At 45.6% G+C, this 19,592-nt stretch overlaps 1 protein-coding gene across 4 annotated transcripts in view; it reads left to right on the forward strand.

The window, feature by feature from the left end:
• Positions 1 to 19,592, forward strand: part of LOC126871719 (uncharacterized) — a 150,839-nt gene that overhangs the window by 4,756 nt on the left and 126,491 nt on the right. For 3 of the 4 annotated variants that reach the window (XM_050630844.1, XM_050630843.1, XM_050630846.1), the window contains exon 1: positions 9,430 to 9,859. The gene's annotated coding sequence lies outside the window, so the exon portion shown is untranslated. Of the gene's footprint in view, positions 1 to 5,225; positions 5,390 to 9,429; positions 9,860 to 19,592 lie in introns of those variants that run through there. The other variant, XM_050630845.1, reaches the window with a different exon arrangement.

Raw genomic sequence — 19,592 nt, forward strand, 5'->3', positions numbered from 1 at the left:
TACGCGTTGTCGAACCATCGACGGCGAAAGTAGTCTCTGAAACGATTTCCACGAATAAAACCGAGAGCAAAGCTATTCTGTCTACTCTAACATCGATATTACATAAATTTCTCGAAAGCTGCGTCTCGAAAGCTCGGACTGTTAGTAGAATTCTATGGCGCGTTGCGCAAGTCCACGCGAATTAAGTAAAAAGTTAAGAAAGAGTTAGCTACGAGATCCGCTGCTTCCGTCTGGTCCGATCGACGCGCAGCATCCGCGTGGATCGAGAAAAATCTGCGTTTCTCATTGAATTATCTTCTTCGCGGTTCTCGCTGTTTCGCTATTCGTTCGGTCATTTAGCTCGGCTATTCAACGATCGATCTTCTCGCGCCGAGGTGTGTTCGAAGCTCTGTATCGATAAAATGTAGAAGCTACTACGTTTGCCAGTGACAAAAGGAGGCGAGGGAGAGATGGAAAAAACAACGCGACGACTTTACTCGGAATTCGACAGAAACGATCAATAGATTCGCTGGGACGATCCCTTGGATTTTTTCTTTCTTCTTCCATTCGTACCGCTTTCCTGCTACGCACTGCCAAGCCTCACGTACTATTCTTATTACTCACGATTTTCTCCAATTTTCCAATTTGTATACAATTCGTTTAGTGTACAATGCTATTCGCCTTTGAATTTTTCCACGATAATATCCATCCGTGTAGGTAAATCTCGCGAAAGAGTAGAAAGTCTCGAGTTGTACGCTATTCGAACACACCTCGGGCTGCTTTTTCACCAGGAAGCTCAGGAAGCCGATGTTGAAATGCCGCGAAATCAAGATGCAGCTTCCTTCTGCATATTCATCGGTGGGTTTTTCTCGTACACGGAACTCGCGAATCCGGCAGTATCATACAGGAAATTTAATCTTCGTCGCAGCTTCGTCCCTAAGGTTGGAACGTACGGCTGGGTAACCAGCTTCCACCGTCTGCCAATCAATGAGTCGGCTGTATTAGACAATTCTGCCGAGGATATTAAATGTTGGCTGCAACGAGGCGGCGAAACAGTGGCGAGGGGGAGGGGGAGAGAAAGGGCGAGGAGAGTCGCGGCGAGCTGCACGCTTCCGGAGCCGTGACTTCTGTCGGCCTCTGTAATTAGTAATTACAGGCGAACCAGGAACAGCAACAATATGATGTCTACACGGCGAGGAGGGATGCTGCGAGCAGAGATCGATGGGACGTCGATGACCTAACCGCGTGATTTTTTCTCCTCTAAGCGATTTGTACGCGCTCGCCAGATATCGGAACAGCTCGGACGCGCATCTCGCGGTCTGAGCGTTCCGCGCGAACATCGCGTAGTTACGCGCGGTTACGCGGCAGATTATGCGCCGTCTGCGAAATTAACACTCGGAAGGAGGTTTTTAAAGCGGTTACCGCCGTGCGTATACATAGGGGAACGTTTCTTGCCTTGAGCTCGTTTGCGTGTTGCGCGGGCTTATTGCGTAAGGAATGATTCGTAGGATTGGTTTTTAAACTCTGCGCAACGTATTGACTTGTGCGCGGCTTGATTGCGCTGGGACGGTGGTCGATTAAAACCACAGTACCCGTAATTAAGTATAGGAAGTTAGACTTTTAGAATTACGGTGTTCGCAGTGGCTGGACTGGAAACCGGGAACCACGAGCCTGTGGATTTAAAGCCTCTAAGGGATAATCGGACGTGTATTTTCCTCGCAATCGTAAATCGTTGGATCGAAAGCTCGAAAGATGGTGCGTTTCCTTCGGTGGATGACGATGGTCGGTTCGTATCAATGATTTCTTCGCGTCGAGGTCCTACCGGAATGCGCTTGATTATCGCTGGCCTTCCTTCGATTGAAATAGGTTTATCGTTGATCGTGCAGCGTCGTTTCGTATTACGAAAGTAGGGGGTAACGAAAATGCTCGGTTCGACTCGTCGCTTACCTTTCCGTGGCTGGCGAGTAAAAGAGATGCAAACGGTGTATAATTCATGGCGATTGCAGCGTCGCGGCATTATCATTTACGCAGCGAAACGAAAAGAAGAAGGAAAGAAGCGGAAGAAAAAGAAACCGGCGATCCCGCTGCCGGTATTTACGATATCGAATCGTAGCTGAGAACGTTCGTGTGGTTTCGCGGCAACGCACGAAACGCTCTTTTTCTTTAATTAAGTGTAGGATGTCGATGAGATTGCCGGTTACATCCCCCCGGGCGTACAAATAGCGCAAAACGACCGACCTAATGTTTATATTAAACTTCCGGGGAGCATAGACATTTCGCCGTCAGCGATGGAAGAGATTAGTAAATCACTCGGCCGGTTAGAATCTAGATTACTCTCGCTAAACTCTCGCTATGTCACAAGAACTAATCTTCTAGGAAATGTTGTACGTTCGGTTGCAACAGCGTGGCTACTCGTTTCTTAGCAGCGTAATACGAGGGACATCGTGGTTGTCGAAGCGTTCCTTCACCTTCCTTTTCATCTTTTAACCCAGCGTACGTCGCACATTTTTCTCGTAGCTATTTCTGCCAGATGGCAACTCTTTGTTAATATTTGCATGAATATACAGATTTTTACGCAACTCGATACCGTCGATCGGTTATTAGCTTCGATAGGTCTGCTTCGAATCGATACATTAAATTAACTTAAAAAAAACCGGTGAAATCGCATCTCCAAGGATGATACCTCGTTCAAGGACGTTATCTCTCGTAGATCGCTCTCGTATCAAGATTCTTAACGACTCGCAGTAATAAATATACTAATAAAACGATGGTAAACTCGCTCTTACGATGGCGATTCCACGAGATTAGAGGTTGACGATGAGACGCGTGTCATCGTTAAATAAATTCCTGGCAAGAGAAAGAAGAAAGGAACGAAAGGAAAGAAACGGGGGAAAAGGAAAAGGCAGAAAATATTCTTGGAGACGTGCGATCGATACCGATGGAACGGCACGCGGTGTGCGTTCGTTTAAAATTTGCTAGCAGATTCGCATAAATAAATATCCGATACAGATCGACGCGATCGCGTGCGTCACGGCCACCGTGCGGAATTCAGCGTGCGACAGCTCGTTAGTGACAGCTTCGGATAGAGTCGTCCGTGGTACGCGTCCGCAGAACCACCGGAGATCGTCATTTATCATTTCAGCGTATGACCGCGCGCGAAACCGCGAATCGACGTAGTAATTTCGCTTAGTGGCGCAACCACCTGTTGAACGTTCGATATCGGCGCTCCTCGTTTCCACGTGTCGCCAATGAATCGTTTTTCCGGTGAATCGTTCGTCCAAGCAATCTAAATTGGTCGATCTGGCACGAAATTTCGAGGTAGTTCGCTCTTTGAAAGGCCGGTAAATCGACGTTTTCATTTATAACACGGCGTTGAATTACACGGCGATGATACGTTGAATAACAGGAAAAACCGCTAAACTATCAAAACGAAGAAACAGTAAACGAGGAAACTCGTAGAGTTGAAATACTATTAAAATCGGGACGTTAATAGCGGGACCTCCTACGGAATCAGATATACTTTTACGATCCAACAATTCATCTGGGACTTGTACGGTGGTTACCAGGGTTGAAATCGTACAATCAGATACATTCGTTAACGCGTCGCTTGCCTCGGTCTTTTCCTCCTGACACGAACGGTGACCCGTACTTTGACCCGGCGAACATTCCCAACCAACATACATACATCTCCCGCGATGAAAATTATGCGAGACTGGAACTGCTGGTAGGGAACCAGCAGCGAGTGTGTCAGATGGTAACGGGCTTCCCGATGACGTTTGAAAAATTAAGAAAAAAAAAAATCGGGGATGCAGATATAGGATGTGACAAACGACATCGCGTCACGGGTCGCGCGTTCGTTCGAATCTGGTCAGAAGTATGGCTTTCGAGCATCGTTTTATTTTTCCTTCCTATCGCGCTACGGATAATTAAACAACGGTGTCGTCGTCGCATGAAGCTAAGCGAGTTCTCGTCCGATTTTTCAGTCTCTGCTCGGCGAAATTTATCATTCGGTCGGAATTCCCACTTAGTTGCAGAAGCTATCCGAGTATCGAAGATTCGATCAGATTTTGCACAAAACCTGCGATTAGATCGAAGTAGCAGTCGAGAACAGACCTTTGTGGCAAGTATCATTTGTTATCGTATAATCGACGCGAAGAGAGTCCATGAAAATGCAATCAATAAGGTGAACACAGCGATATCGAAAGATCAGGGCAATCGATCATCGAAACAACCAAATTCTTTATCTCTGTCAAGGTGGGGATCTAGGTGTTTCTTACGGTTGCAGTAAGGAAGTTTGCGCAACGATAGTTCGATGTTTCTAGCAATTAAATAGTTGGATCGCGTTTAGAGCGAAAAAATCAGACGCGATGGCGCGATGGACGGCATCGACAAGTCGTCTGAAATTGTTTGTTCGAGATCGTGAAGTGAAAGGTATTTGTATGAGCCGTTCTTGAATAAACGCCGCTTGGGTAAACATTTCCTTCGAACGGAAGACGAAACTCGAACAAGAGAGTCCTTGCGCTGTCCAATTATGAACAATGACGGGGTTATCGAAGCGTTCTCGATTCGTCGAAAATAACGAGCAACGCTCGAAATCGGAGAAAGTCTGTGTAATTAATTCACACGGGAGTGAAGAGTCGGAGGTCGTAATTGTTGGTAAATTCGGAAGGGTCAAGGATCACGGGTCACTCATAGGAACAGGAAGTTTTATCGTGAGACGCGTAATATCGGAGAGCGTCCGACGAGAAACACGATTTCCTTTAAGCCGTGGCTCTCGAGCAACAGAACGCTGTTAATATATCCAGAGAACGAGCTACATGACAAACAGGTTTCTCCTCGTGGCGTTGTACAGTGTTAGGAAGCCATTGAAGCGAGCGGTGCCAAGTTTCTGTGGCAGGTGATAACGCGAAACCGAAGATTTTATCGAACCATCGCGAATTTAGTCCTCGTTCGACGATCTCTTTTCCACGTCGTTTTCTAGAACCTCTAGATGATACGCAATTGGTATCGTATGGATAGAAACCTATACCTACGTAACGAGCCAAAATTTTGAAATCGTTGCTTATTTCGTAGAACTCGAGAATCTACAAAGAATTGGCTTGGAATTCCTTTAGATTTGGAATAACTTTTATTTAATTAATGGCAAAATTGGAAATCCTCGCCAAGTAGCGAACTCTGGTTTAGTTAAAAGACTTCTTCCCAGGAACCGTCGTTCGTTTTCTATTCTAATCTCCTTCGATTTATAGGTGACAATGTCAAGGCCACGGCATATCACACCACTAGAGAGAAATCGAATTATTCGTGGCCCGGTGGAGGGTGAAGCGGACCATTACCATTCTAATTGGCAGCATGAATAACCATCCGTCGAGCAGCCAGCGAACAAATCGAAGGCGGAGGCGTCGAGGATCACGTGAGTACGAAAGAAAATTGCAAACACGATTAACCGCGATTACGGTAATGACGACGCTAAAGATCGGGTATAACCAGAGAATAGCTGACACACACCTACTTAAAAAGTATCTTGTACGTATATACCACGATGGTTGAAAAACACAGCGACCGTAACGGGATCAAAATCAATGGACCACGGTCCTAACAGCGACTTAAAGCGGTGCATCGTGGCAACGGACCATTCTCTGTCACCCTCGCACGTAACGCCAGGGCACATCCACTTTCTATGCAGATGGCAAAAGCCCGCAGGGTCAAAACTATTTTTCATCGAGCTTTTAGATAAATTACGGTTCCTTCGAGATTAGCGCGACTTTGGTCCGACTCGGTGGCCCCACCACGTCTCCCTCCAATTTCTCTTACCTGTTAGATTCTTTTTTCGACCGTTGCTCGAACGTACGTGGTATGCCGTAGGCTGTGTTCGAAGAAAAGATCTACAAATCGTGAAATTGTCGGTGAAGTATACGTTGCTCTGTCGGAAGCTTTGTTACAGTTAGAGCGGGTGATTAAAAAAATGAAGGATTTATTAACGTGCGAAAATACCAGCTTATGGCCCCATAGTACTTTATTCGATACACGAGTTAACCGTAAAAACAGGCAGATTTTTCACACGAATGTAGCATCTTCCAATTCATTTGTACGATTTTTACACGAATCGGAAGTATATTCAGCGTCAGCTGACGAGCGCACCTTCTTCTTCGCCTATCTCATCCGCGAGACATATTTGCAAGATTCGTGGAAGGAGATTGTAATTACTCCGGCTCGGAAAGATAGGATATTGCACGCGTAATTTATTCACGATGCTTTTAACGACTCCAATCCGCACTAATGCGTCCGGAAAGCGTCGAGTAGTTTGCGTAATGGTTCGGAGGTGTCTCCGCATTTGCATGAACCGTGACTTTACCAAACAACCGACGATATTGCTTAACGTCCTTTGCACGTACGATTGGGATAGCCCGAGCTTCTTTCGATCTTTCCACCAATCGCGTGTTAATTCTACCGCGGTATCTTAACGACGCTTATACGTAATTAAACGTAGAGAGTACGCAGTAATGGTCAGAGTGAAAATCGATCGTTAGGAATCCGAGGTTGCCTGTCTCCCCTCACTCAGGCGATAAAAAATTGACTCTCGTTGTATTTCACGTTGATCTGAATCTAAACATTTGCACAAAACATCTACCTGATACCTCAGTTGCTCAACGATCGTCGATATTTTGATCTGTTCGATTCAAGTTGTATATTTTAATCGTCGATGGTTAAACTAGCGTTCAACGAGATGATTATCTTTCAAATTTTCCCAAATTGCGCGGTTTGAAAATTTTAATTAAATAGGAAAGTCCGCGAGATGTGTAGATCGTCATGGAAAAGGTCGTTCGCTGGTTCTCGCCCGAGGAGAGGTGGCTGGAAGGCATAGAGTGGCTGGTAATATACCGTTCGGTGTGTTTACACGCAGGCACGAAAATTGTGGAGAAAATGATGATGGTAGGCGGTCTGTTCGGCCGAGGCCAGGTCGTGTCACAGAGAAGTCAGCATCCACGCCTCCCTAACGATCGAAATTCATTTCCATAATTATCTCACGACCGCGGATCGCCGTGGTTCACCGTAGGGAAACGTTCGGCCTGATTCATAGCCGGAGACATGCCTATTCGTGCGAACCGCGGACGGAAGTTCGAGGTTAAATTCCACGAGTCTGCGGGCTCGTTATCGTGCTCGTTAATAAGTCGACAGGTATTTCTTAATGGATTCGTTATTACGTAATTACGTGGCGGACGATGTCAGAGTATTTCGAACATCGGCCGACAATTTTCTTTCCCTTTCTCTATATCCTATGCGCTGTAAATTCTTCGATCGGTTGATCGGCAAGGGGAATCTAGGAAAACGTGGATCGATACGAAACGAATACTTCAAACGGTGTTAAGAGCAAGCGAGAAGGCTAGAACGCAAGAAGGGGGTAATTAAAGTATCGAATGGAAAAGAAAAAAATACAGGCTTCTCGTTGAAGGAGCCGGTTTCGACGAACTGCGGAGAATTTCGCTACGTAGCCTGATATATTCGCGAAACGTGTCTTACATCGCAACGCTTTTCCACCTTGTCTCCGTGTTTCTTGTTTTAATTGTACGTGCGAGAGAAGGAGAGAAAGAGAGAGAGAGAGAGAGAGAGAGAGAGAGAGAGAGAGTCGAACTCGCCGGAATCCCCCGGTGTTCATTCGTTATTCGCTTGGCGGAAAAACAGCGAGGATTTACGTGAACACCCGCGCGGTATGGTGCACCTTGTGTGCGTGATCAATGTCCCACGTACATTTACATATCCGCAAACCCTCATGATTGCAAATGTACTGTTTAGCGTGTTGCCGTACCGAGTGTGAATCTTTTCTCTTATTCTTTTTTCTTTCGTTTTTTTCTTCCTTCTACCGATCGCGCTCTTCCACTCCTCTGCGTATGTAGGAACGACCGTGGCCGAAGCTGAACGTGGCACGGCGAGAGTCTGTATCATCAGCCATAATGTCGGTTTTTCATAACGGGTGTGTAACGCAGTCTTAAATCCTCGCTTCTTCGATCCATGGCCATGCGCATTAAATTCACCGAGGACGCCAGATTACTTATAATTAAACCTCCCGAGCAACGCGCTCGCGCGTCTCTCGTCCACTCGTTCGTATATGCGTGTCTAAAGCTTCTCGAAAGCGTCAGCCGTCTCTTTTTTTCTTCTTTTTTAGCCTCACGGTCGGACTGGTTGTTTGCAGTATGTTACGCGTAAGATGCGGTAACGTACTCGCGTAACTTGTACTCCTGCGCGTGCTCGTTACGCCTTCCACGACGAATTAACACGCAGGATCAACGCCGTGCCGGATGGACATCGGCCACTCAGGAAGTTTCTTCTTGTTTCCTCTGAAACTCCATCGATGCCTGTGCATAAATATCGCGATCGTTTCACATTACTCGGATAGACTTAATAAGAACCGAGACTTTTCACTATTAACGGACTATTTTCAACGATTCCTTTCTTGGCGGTCTAGTGGAACGTCAGCTAACGCGTCATAGTCCTAACTCGTTAATCGCTATAGGAGTGTTTCATAGCACGTTGTATTTTACATCGTAATTTTTCCACCAACAGAGTACCTTCGATAACTGTCGTGACATAATTCGCCGAATGTTCGATAGGGGAGTTTGGCTCGAGCATCGATCGATTCGCCGCGTATTTTCATCCCTGTCGAAAATTGGAGTAGGATGAAGAGACAAACGGCAATAACCGCGACCACGACATCGATTACGAGTATCGTTCGTGGCTGTCGCGATTTTATTAGCGAATGCGCGTGCAAAACGTGAAACCAGTTTCTCTCCGTAGGAAGGCTTGATACCGATACGCGGCAATATTTCTACAAGGTAATACACTTAACGCGATGCGAGATCAGCCACAAAAAGCACGGTTAATGCAATAATGCTACGATTAAGGCGATTATTCGAACGTTGATGCAAATTCTCGCAAGTACCATCTTCGAACGACCCTTTACCTCCGTTCGGGAAATGCTATCGATAATAGCGATCTAAACCTACCGTTTACGCAGAAGCAGGCGCGAACGAGGAAACCGTCGTACGATCTACCGCCAAAAATGTCGAGGTTATCGGTTTCCTTTCTGGCGAACAAAACGAAACGAATTCCGGCAGGCGCGTGCACACCACCGAAACGCGCGTCGAAACGCTCCACTCGACGGTATCAACGCGCGAACGCGGCCATAATGCACGCTCACGTAAGGTACAGCCGAGTTCTTCATTATCGTCAGGGGTCTAAATTGCGTGGGCGTACCTATACCTTGGTACACGTTACTTACCTTGATGTACTATACCCAGTACCTATACGCACACGTTCGCACAGAAACGTACGGACGCGCGTTCGTTCGGTACGCGCACACGTCCGCAGCCACAGGTTCGAGCGGCGAACGAAGCCGAACTCGGTCGAAACAGGCCGAACGCCTGGAAGCCGGTTGTCGCGCTCCTCGCCAGATGCGACGTCGAGTCAGTACCGCGTCAGTCCTCTAGCGGAATTGGTCAGTGATCTGTGTCAGAGCAGGGCCAGTCGTCACTCTCCTTTTCTCCCTGCCGGTTACTCCATCTCTTTTTCCACGTATTTTCGTTCGGCTCACGTCGAAATACGAAACGGTGATTTCACGTGATTTCCTCGTACTTGTCGCCTCGAATCGCGCGGACGCATCCCCTTTACGTGGTTGGAAACCAACACATATACGCCCGGTATCTACGTACGTACGGCCGAAGAGTTAGATACATGTATATATAGATATACATACGTACAGTAGATATACGGTAATACAGTGCCACAGTGGAGTTACCAGTGGGGAAAACAAAAATTAGTTTGCAAGCGGACGTGCCTCACGGCGACCGTCGTTCACCACGTTCTGGATCGGAGGCAGTGGCAGCAGGTGAGTGGAAAGTTTTAGTAGGATATCGTTTTCGTAGCGACGCGACGTGTCCACTGGACCTTATGTCCCGCAGGGCCAGCTTACTCGATCGGGTTTCTCGGAACTTTTGGCGATTAATAGGGTAACGGAACTTTCCGTGTTCGATCGAGAAAACTGTACGTATTTCTGTCCGAGGTTGAGTGATTGTACGTCCTGGAGACCGATCGTGTTTTTATTACTCGATCTGTTAAAGGTCGTCGTACGGTAGATAGATTCGTAATTACACGGTTATTGATATCGCGGATTATTATTTTGCTGAAAGAATCGAATCGACGTCGCGGCGATTAAACGGTTAATGTTTATTTCGCGGTCGGACAAATGGCGTTCCATTTGCATCGAAACTAATTTTCGTAACGTAGCTTGTAAATAAGCAACGCGCGTTAATTTCCGTTGTTATTACGATCAACACTCCAACGCGTATTTACGTTTCACGATTACATTCATTGTGAAATACGCGTTCAAAGAAAACACGCGTTCTTCTGTTTACTACGTCGAATTATATTACTCCGCTATAGAAAAACATTTCGACGATCGTAGCAATGTTTACCATTCACGAACGAGACGCGCGGTGATCTGTTTCTTCACCGCTGCTCGTATACATTTCAAAGCAAAAAACGGACCTCGAAGTTTCCTTCTGTCTTGACGTGTTCCGAAACGTTCTACGCGTTCCATTTGTTAGCATCGTCTGAAAAAATGGCGGTCAAAGGGGCAGGGATTTCTCCCGCAAGGTGATCGTAAACCGAGACTGGCGAGCCATCGTTCTCCTCTTCTTCGTCTCTCGTCTTTTTTCCCCCCTTTTTTTCCTGATCCCTTACCGTTAGTGGTTCGCCCTAAGGACGAGGAGCGTGTCGATCGGCGTCGAAATTTATACTCTCGAATAGCTGCATTCTGCAGTACCTGTATTCTCGGACGTCCGTGTTATCGAGAGTACCTCGGTTCACCGAAGTAATCTCGGCTTTAGAATACTCCAACAATTCCAAGAGATCTCGAATATTTGTAGCTTTGAACAAATGTTCTTCTATTAGGTTGTCCGAAATGTTTCTTTCGTTTTGTAGGGAAATAATAGAGGCACAGTGTTTTTTTGTTTTATATTGGTTTATTGAATTATTCACGAACATAATAATAGAAATGGGACGAAATGGATCGTAGCTGATTCAATAAAATAACATAAATCAGAAATTGTTGTTTATCTATTATCACCTTATGAAACGCAAACAACTTTTCGAACAACTTAATAAATTTATACATATTCTGCTTAGTGCTACCATAATCGAATGATTTTGATACCAAGTGTTGGATATTACGAGTACCTTTGTATATCCATTTTTACGAGATACTTCAATTCTTAAATGTCTATTCCCTCGAGCATACTAAATTCTTCTCGACACGTTAACGATGGCGTTTGTCAGTCGACGTGACTAGTCTGAGTAATGAATGCCCAATTCCACTGACGAAGTAGTAACAAATTGTCGTAGCTGTAGCGTAGCGAGCACGTTGTAAAGTCTCACCAGCTGTTCTAGCCGAACTTGCGTTAGCCTTATCCCTTTTTTTTCCAATTCTTGCCAATATTAGAATATCGCAATTACGCCTTGCTATTATTAACTGTTAATACACGGCTTGGGCCGAACTGGTTTTGCGAATCCGGATTCTCTAACGTTGCCTTGCTTGCGGTGCACCGTACGAACAGTGTGTTCGCTACCAACGCAGTCACGTAACGTACGCAAAACGCTAACGTAATATCGATATTCCTATTCTCGTATAAACATATATCCTTTGTAATTTCGAAACCACTACAGCTACGTTCGCGTGTAATTTCACGCAACGAGGTCCGATCTTGGTCGAGGAAGGATCGCGAATAATATACGTTCTAGGAGTGCAACTCTTTTTCAGTTCCAAACGACTGCTTAATAGACGATCACCATTTTTCCACGGGTTTTTTCTCGCGTCCAGAAGCGGACAATGGCCCGTAAACGCGGTGCGCACGAGTGACTGCCGTCGAGGTTAAAATCGAATGTGTGTCACGTTCACCGGCCGCGTCGATTAGTAATCGGAGCGCGCGAACGGCAATTACACTTGAAAAAGTCAATGTTACGCTGGAAGGTTTCGTACGGGTTGCGCAACCGTGTGTGTTCCGGGTTACGTCCGAACTACCGAGTATAATGTAACCCGCTTTCGCGGTCCTGTGAACCAGATGCAGACCCGAGCCGTATCGTATTCGCCGCTTCGAAGGTGTACTGCACCTGTAATTACCGCTTGGTTCGAGACATATGTGAGATAGCGAGGATCGAACGAGTCACGCGAATAATAATACTTTGCGGCTAGTCTTCAAATGGAATACAATTTTATCAAAAATAAATATCGGCATTTTCGAGAATTTTATTTTCCAGTTAGTTTTTGAGAAGATTATATATTAAGAAGAGCGATTAACTATTTAGATTGAGCTTTAGATTAGAATTATTTGCAATGTTTTCGTCAAGGTTTGGTAGCGTAGATATAGATATCGAGTAGATTATTGCGTTTATTTTTGTCATTATCAAACGTAGCATGTCGTTTGTCGCTGTTTCTTTGATTTCTAGAAACTTTTTCGCCGCTTCTTCTATGCAGCTTTCGTAACGACGTATTTGCAAGATATTATCAGTACAATATCTAATTATCTCTATCCAAACATTATCGTCGCTTATCTACGTAAAAATTTCGTGTAATTTTTTTCGCACATTGTTATCGACGTACAACTTCCATCGAATTTCATAATCTACTTCTAAAAGTCTACTTCTCCGTATTACTATCGCGTATATAGGATACTGTTTAACCGGACGGAATTCTTCGAAAACCGCGTACACTTCGTTTGACACGTGGGTGTAATCCGTGCGAAATTCTGCCAATAGCGAACGTGTTAATGTCACTCGATACCTGAGATGCTTCTGAAATGGCGCTAATAAATGCCAGCGTGCCACCTAGACTGTCCGCGATTCTTCACAGACTGTTCCATGGGGGACGTTTTGAAATAACGATAGTACAACGACTCGAGATTTCTATTGACGTCAGAGAAAGAGTATACCGAGAGAAATAGAGAAAGAGAGAGAGAGAGAGAGAGAGAGAGAGAGAGAAGAGCGGAGTGGTGGTGTAAGCCAGCGGTGATCGCTCGAAGCGAGTCGTGGGGACTGAATGTCATGGCGCGATAGGTGCCGCACAATGCGCCTCCCGACGGTCGGCATTAAGCATTATATGCGTAATTTACGAAGGTTATTTACTATACAATTAGATATCCCCGCGCCACGTATTACGCGCGCAGGTACACGCGGCTGGACCCTCGCCACGCATCTTGCATGGTAATGGTCCCGCAAGTCCCATCAGCGGCGAACGGGCCAGAGAGAAATCCCTCAGTTTTTCTACCGACGTAGCCGGCATAATATACGATACATACGGTGTAACGAGGTATGTAATGGGTAATAATGCGTAATGATATAATGCGTACATTCCGCGTCGTACGTTTGCTATAACAAACATTGTTAGCGTAGACGGTGCGGCTAGGTTCCCTGACCGTAAAAGGGCCCGTGGTCCTACTCGGTGATTCTTCGAACGGCCCTTGATGATGCGCCTCTCCATCGTTCTTGTAATGCTCGGTCTGCGTGGAAGAGGGCACGCGTACCGGTCTCACCCCGGAGGATCTCTAATTCCAGATACAAATAGGACGATCGTTTGTTCCGTCGTCGCTCTTTCTCTTGCTTTTACCGCGGGCATCTCGTACCTTCAAGTAGCATCAGCCTGCTAGATAAGAAAATTGGTAGGATATTTGTATAGGGTAATGCACAATGCACACGATGGTAGTAAGTATATCTGTCGTATTAAACTAGGTACTCGTTGCGTAGCCTTTGAACAAAAGGAAAACAGGCCGTCCAGGAGTGTCGAGCATTATCGAGGCCTATTTTAACTGCCTTGATAACGAGAAACGAATGCGATAATTAAACGTTTCTACCGCGGCTCGATATGTCGGCAGATAAGAAATCCAGTATACGGTGGTGAAGTTCAGGTAGACTTTGCGATCGAACGTTTCACAGCTCTCGGCTCTCTCTTCGCTGATTTATCTGACTCTGTTCGACCATCTTTGTCTCCATCTTCGTTTTTCCTTCTCCAAGCATATATTGTCGCTGACATTTTTCACCGGGCTGTCTTCGATACACGTCTCAATAGTCGCGTACCGCTGCTTAATACCGGTGATTTGAATGCGCGCAAGGACACGGTCGCCGCGCCACTCGAAATGGCTGCCAGCTAGCCTCGTTTATTTTACACGATTCTTATCGATCTCTGTCACTCGATCACGCCAGACTTACGTCTCGGGGAAATCTCTGCTTGCAGACTTTTAGATTTTCGAAGGCCGTGACTAGAGAAATTTTACTGAATTAATTTACCCCGCGATAAGATAAGGCGCGAACAGAGATCTGTACGTGACAAGGGTGCGTGGTTCCAGCATCTCGTTTATCAATCGGCAGGCTACCGATATCGATTTCGCGAAGGTGAACAGCTTCTTTGTCCGCGCCTGTCGCGGATGCAACGACCGCGAAGACACCGCGGACGTCATTTGACCAAAAAGGCACGCGCGTCTATTTCCAAGTACCTGCTCCGATCGGTTCTTCTCACGGTTAACGAGACTGAATAATCGCCGAGCAAGCGGTAATTAGCCTCTTTCGATCGTTTTCAGATAGGTGAGAAATTCTGAGTTTTCGCCCACTCCACTGCTACCGACGAACACGTTGCGTCCAATCAACAATCTTATTCGGTAAGACGAAGACGAAAACGAAATTTTGCGGTCCCTGCTTTCGATCTTCGTCGTTTTATTATTTTACGATTAATTATTATGCCATTTGTACGTTAATTGGGACATAGATTCGGTTTGGCTGAAGGTAACGAATACCTCGGAACCTAAACGGTTTCTCTGTTCACGAGAGTTGTCTTAATCACACGCGATTAGATGTGAATGGTAAATTTGTCATGGCGCGACGTGTCTCGTATAAACTTTGTCTTTAATTTCAAACGGAGAAGCGGGTTTCGCATGGAGAAATATTTCTCCTCTCAATTAGTCAGCCTTTCGTTTCCAAACGATTTTTCGGTCACGCTGCTGCTCTAATTCGATGTTTCGTTCGAAGAATTCAAAGATTCCTCGGTTCATCGAACTGTGACCAGCGACTGCGATGCTTACCGACTTTCCACGCTAGAGTAATCCCCGCGATGCGCGAATAAAACGAGTGGACTCTCGTTTTCAAGGGAGTTATCCGAACGTCGGCATCGTTTCGAGGATCTTACCAACAATAATCGTATCTTTACGCGCTTTCTCTTTTATCTCTCTCCCGAAGCTTTCTCACCTTCGTCTCGATAAGAAGATCGAACGACGAGTAGCGGCTAACATTGTTGCTGTTTTCGACGTTGCTGCCGATTGCGACGCGGCAGGGGAAAGCCCCCGATCGACGATAATTTATGTTGCCCGTTCGAAATAGTTTGTTAACGCTTTATGAACCGGTTCCAGCGCAACTTTGACTTGCTAATATATTACCAAGCGCGTTGCATCACCGCATCAGATTATATCGTGCTAAACACGTTACGCTCGGCGTGATTTTTCGACAGAGTGGTTTAATGCATTCTCGCTTGTGCGAGCGCAACGAGACATGGTCCTTCTTCCTTCTTTTTTATCCGCCTCCTTGCCCCGTGTCCTCATGGCGCGATCTTCTTCTTTCACGCTGGAGGAAACACCGAGTCTGCAGCCGGGGCAAAAAGCTACTTATAGGAAGCGAGCGCGATAAAACAACGTTTTATCAGAAGCAATTACCGATCGCGCAAAACACAGGTCGTTCGAGTCGATCGTTTCTGGAATGTAAAAGACTCCACCTGTGGGAAAGTAACTACTTGAAAGATAGACGCGTTTGTCGTATCGATAGGGATGCTAGATACGACACGTTTTTAGGACAACTTGTCGACCAGTTACGAGTAAATCGACTCCATTAGACCGATCGAACCGGTCCAGATTAAGCAGAAACGTACTACAACAGCCAATGAACATTTTACAAATTAGCAGTATTTAAGATGTTTTTTCATTAAGAAATACGAAATTTGCATATACAGTGGAATCTCGTATGATGCGGCCAGTACATTTCGTGTTTCACCATCTATATTTTTATACCAGTTATAATTGCCACCATCTATAACGGTTAAGACGTTAACATACTATGGATACGTAAACAAGGTATAGATATGGCATACCTAAAGAAAGAAAGACGGAGAAGAAGATTTCACCTCGCCTTCGTGACCTCCTTAAACAATGTGGTCATTTCATCTGGTCGTTCACCAGCCATTTTCTCCGCCATTGAGCCTCATCGAACAAAGTAACATAGTGGATACACGAAAGGGCACATCCGTGGCGTAATCCACGAGGCTCTGACCGACCTTCGATCGTCGAAGAACCGGAAGATCGAGTCGTCTTCTCCGCTCGGATGCTCCTGAGAGAAGCGGACCAGCCGGTGTCTCTTCATGGCCCTCGTAAACGCCAATTACAATAATTACGATAACTGTGGCGCCTGAGCAATGCTCGTCGCTAACTCCTGTCCGCGCTCAACTATCCGTACCTGCCCCGTACTCTCTATTAATTACGCCGCTTAATTAATATTCCGGGGTGTATCGAGGGTAACGACTAGCCGATCGGGCGTGACCGGTTCACTTTGCGTTTGTTTTAACGAGCGGCGCCTCTATACGCGTCCTCTATGCTCGTTCCTACGAGCTAGAGAGGTACTTAAGAAACATTAAGATCGTTTATCCCTTTAACCTTTTCTCGTTACGAAATAACGATAGTTCGTTCATCGATTAACTTTCGATCCTTCGGTATCGCTCTATAGAACGGAGTAGTAACGAGTTTAAAATTTTTGCCAACGCGACAATCGTTATGCATGCAACGAAGTAAAGGCAGCGGTGTTAGAAAATGGTCGGATAATGAGCATTTGGTAAAAACTATTCTAGCGATGAAAAAACCACGGGATTCTTCCTGATACCGACAATTGCGTCGTTAGACGTTTGATTTAGTCTCGCACGGACATTGTAGAATCAATCTTGGTTTGGTTTTTTCGATTTGGCAAAAAAGTGCCGCGGATAGGATAGAAACGAATGCTAATATACTTGAAACCACTAGACGTCGGTGTAGCGGATACTAATTAGACGTTATGCGATGGGTTTCCGTTTCTTGGATGCTTAGACACCTTCGTAAAAAGGGTTCGAGTTGTTGAAACGCGGAACATTAGCCAGCATTAGCCAATATTCTCCACTCATCGTCACTTTCATCATCGCCAACCAACACCATCCTTTTACCGTATCCTCTCCTCGTAGTTCGTTAACTCGTTTCTTCGGTTCCACGTTGAAACTCGATCATTTACCATGTACCTACCATCGGAGACTCCTCTCTTTTTTCTCGTTTCTTTTTCGCAGAAGTCGTGAACGTGTACCTTATCGTGCGACCGTCATTGTCGGATACACGAAACAAGGTATAGATCACGTTTGCAGCGCGATTCTTGTACAGTTGGACGATCGTTCCACGCAACGCTTCACGAAAGGCTTAAGTCCGAGCAGACGATAATTATCGTCCCATGCAACGGCGAAACGAGCTCAGGAAGCACGGGAGCGCATATTTTTTACGACACCACGTTGATAGACGCACGCGATTATAGGGCGAATTAATAATAATCTTGTGGCGAGGGTGAATCGGGTCTCCGGGTATGTCGAGGACGAAATCTCACGATGGATCGTTTGCTCGTCGGCCGCGCGTAAAAGAATTCCCTAGACCAAGGTGAAATGTTGGCAAGGGCAGCGATAGCGAAATGGCGGGTTTCTCGTGAGAAACATCGAGGATATCGTTGCCTTAACGAGAGAAATCGTCGTGCAGGATACGAGGCTTAATAAGCGAGGTTAAGAATCGTTTGAAATTTATTTTATCCGTGCGAAACTCGGCTGTCGTTGATCGGGACGAATCGAGCAGTTTCTCCGGTGCAAAGTTTGTGCAGGTCGTTTCACACCCAGATCTTGACCTTTTCGCAGCCAGTTGTTTCACCAAAGTGGATAATTAGCACGTTAAAAGATGTTATCAGAGTTTTCGATTTACATGTCGACAGCGAGAGATCGCGGGAATCGAGTTAGCCAGCTGAGAAAAGTCGAGGCTGGATCGTTAGACATTACCAGTATATTAAAGTTTAACTTCGTAATTAAGATATTTTCGTTGCCTCATCGATTTAATGGTCTTACATTATGAAATTTATTCGATCGATTAATCATTTAGTTACTAAATATGCCAGGAACATTTGTCTGGTATTTGTAACCTGCCGAACGTAACATAGACAGTGTAGAAACAGAAATTTCACTTCGATTAATCACTTACGATTTCATGGAGTCGCGAGTACGAACGCCTCTTTTCTACATTTGTCGAGGCGATATTTACGATCTACGATAAATTATATTATCTCATCAAATTTATCAATCGTTATTTATCAATCAGTTTATTCATTTTCGTATTCTGAGAAGAATCAAACGTATTTTCAAACGGTATTCGACACTCTTGGATTTTAAAAGAAAGGCTCTACAAAATTGTCAATTTCGCTGAAAGTATTCTAGATAAACGAGCCATCGGCGATCTAATGGCAAAACGATTGTGCGCGAAACAAGATCGACACATATTGGGTCCAATCGCTTCGGCATCTTAACCACTGCCATTCAGGAACCAAATCTTCGTTCAACTTTTCCACCAGTGCCAGACTACCTGGCAGCAGAGCGTGGAGTAAAACTATTTTACGTGCCTAACCATTTCAATAATCCTCTCGAACGAGGAATGGTTGCGTACACCGAGTGACCCCTGTCATTTAGCCGCGGACGTAATGCACGAGCTCGGGGACTCGTTTCAGGCTGTCTGAGATTTCACGGCGCACAATGGAGCCTCGTTGCTTGTTTCTTAGCTCTGCAGGCGAAAGACTTAGGGGCTCTCGTTGCCCCCGTTTCATTTTCACGTTGTTCACAGCGGCAATTCTAGCCGTTTGACACAATGGCGCGGCTCTCGCTCGTGTAACGACCTTCGCGAATAATAGCTGTTGCGGCTCGCTCCTATCTACGCGTCCAATTTCAAACGCAATGGTAAAACATCCACGACGGGGATAATTCGCTGAAACTTCTCTTCTTTGTCTTCCCTCGAACGAAAGTCGAAGAAATATACAGCGAGGTACGAAGGTAGAGGGCCGTCGAATAGATTTTACACGTCCTATTTAGGAAACAGCAGTTCCATTCCACAACCTTGAGAACGCATATGTTCGTCGTTTTAAATGTTGGAAATGTGTCGAATGTTGCGAAGAATTGAATTTTGTAGTAGAAATGTCAGTAAGAAAGTAAACTATCCCTAAACACCCTGTATACCTGATTATACGCAATTTCAAAGGGAACGACGGTATGGGGCTGGTTTCTTATTTCGTTGTGCTTCCAAGGATGGAATTGTTATAAATTATTGTTATTAAACACAGAGGGCGTAGTGGAAAAAAACGAGCGCGAGTGGTGCGCGTGTTAATAAAACGAGCAGATGAATTCCTCGCCTGTTTAGGACAACGTTTATTGCCTCGTTCGCCGCGAGAAACGCGTATTACCATGGGTTCATGGGCATAAACTAGCCTCGATAACCGGCGAT

Source organism: Bombus huntii, chromosome 12 (assembly GCF_024542735.1).
Source record: "Bombus huntii isolate Logan2020A chromosome 12, iyBomHunt1.1, whole genome shotgun sequence".
In the NCBI taxonomy this organism is placed as follows: Eukaryota; Metazoa; Arthropoda; class Insecta; order Hymenoptera; family Apidae; genus Bombus; species Bombus huntii.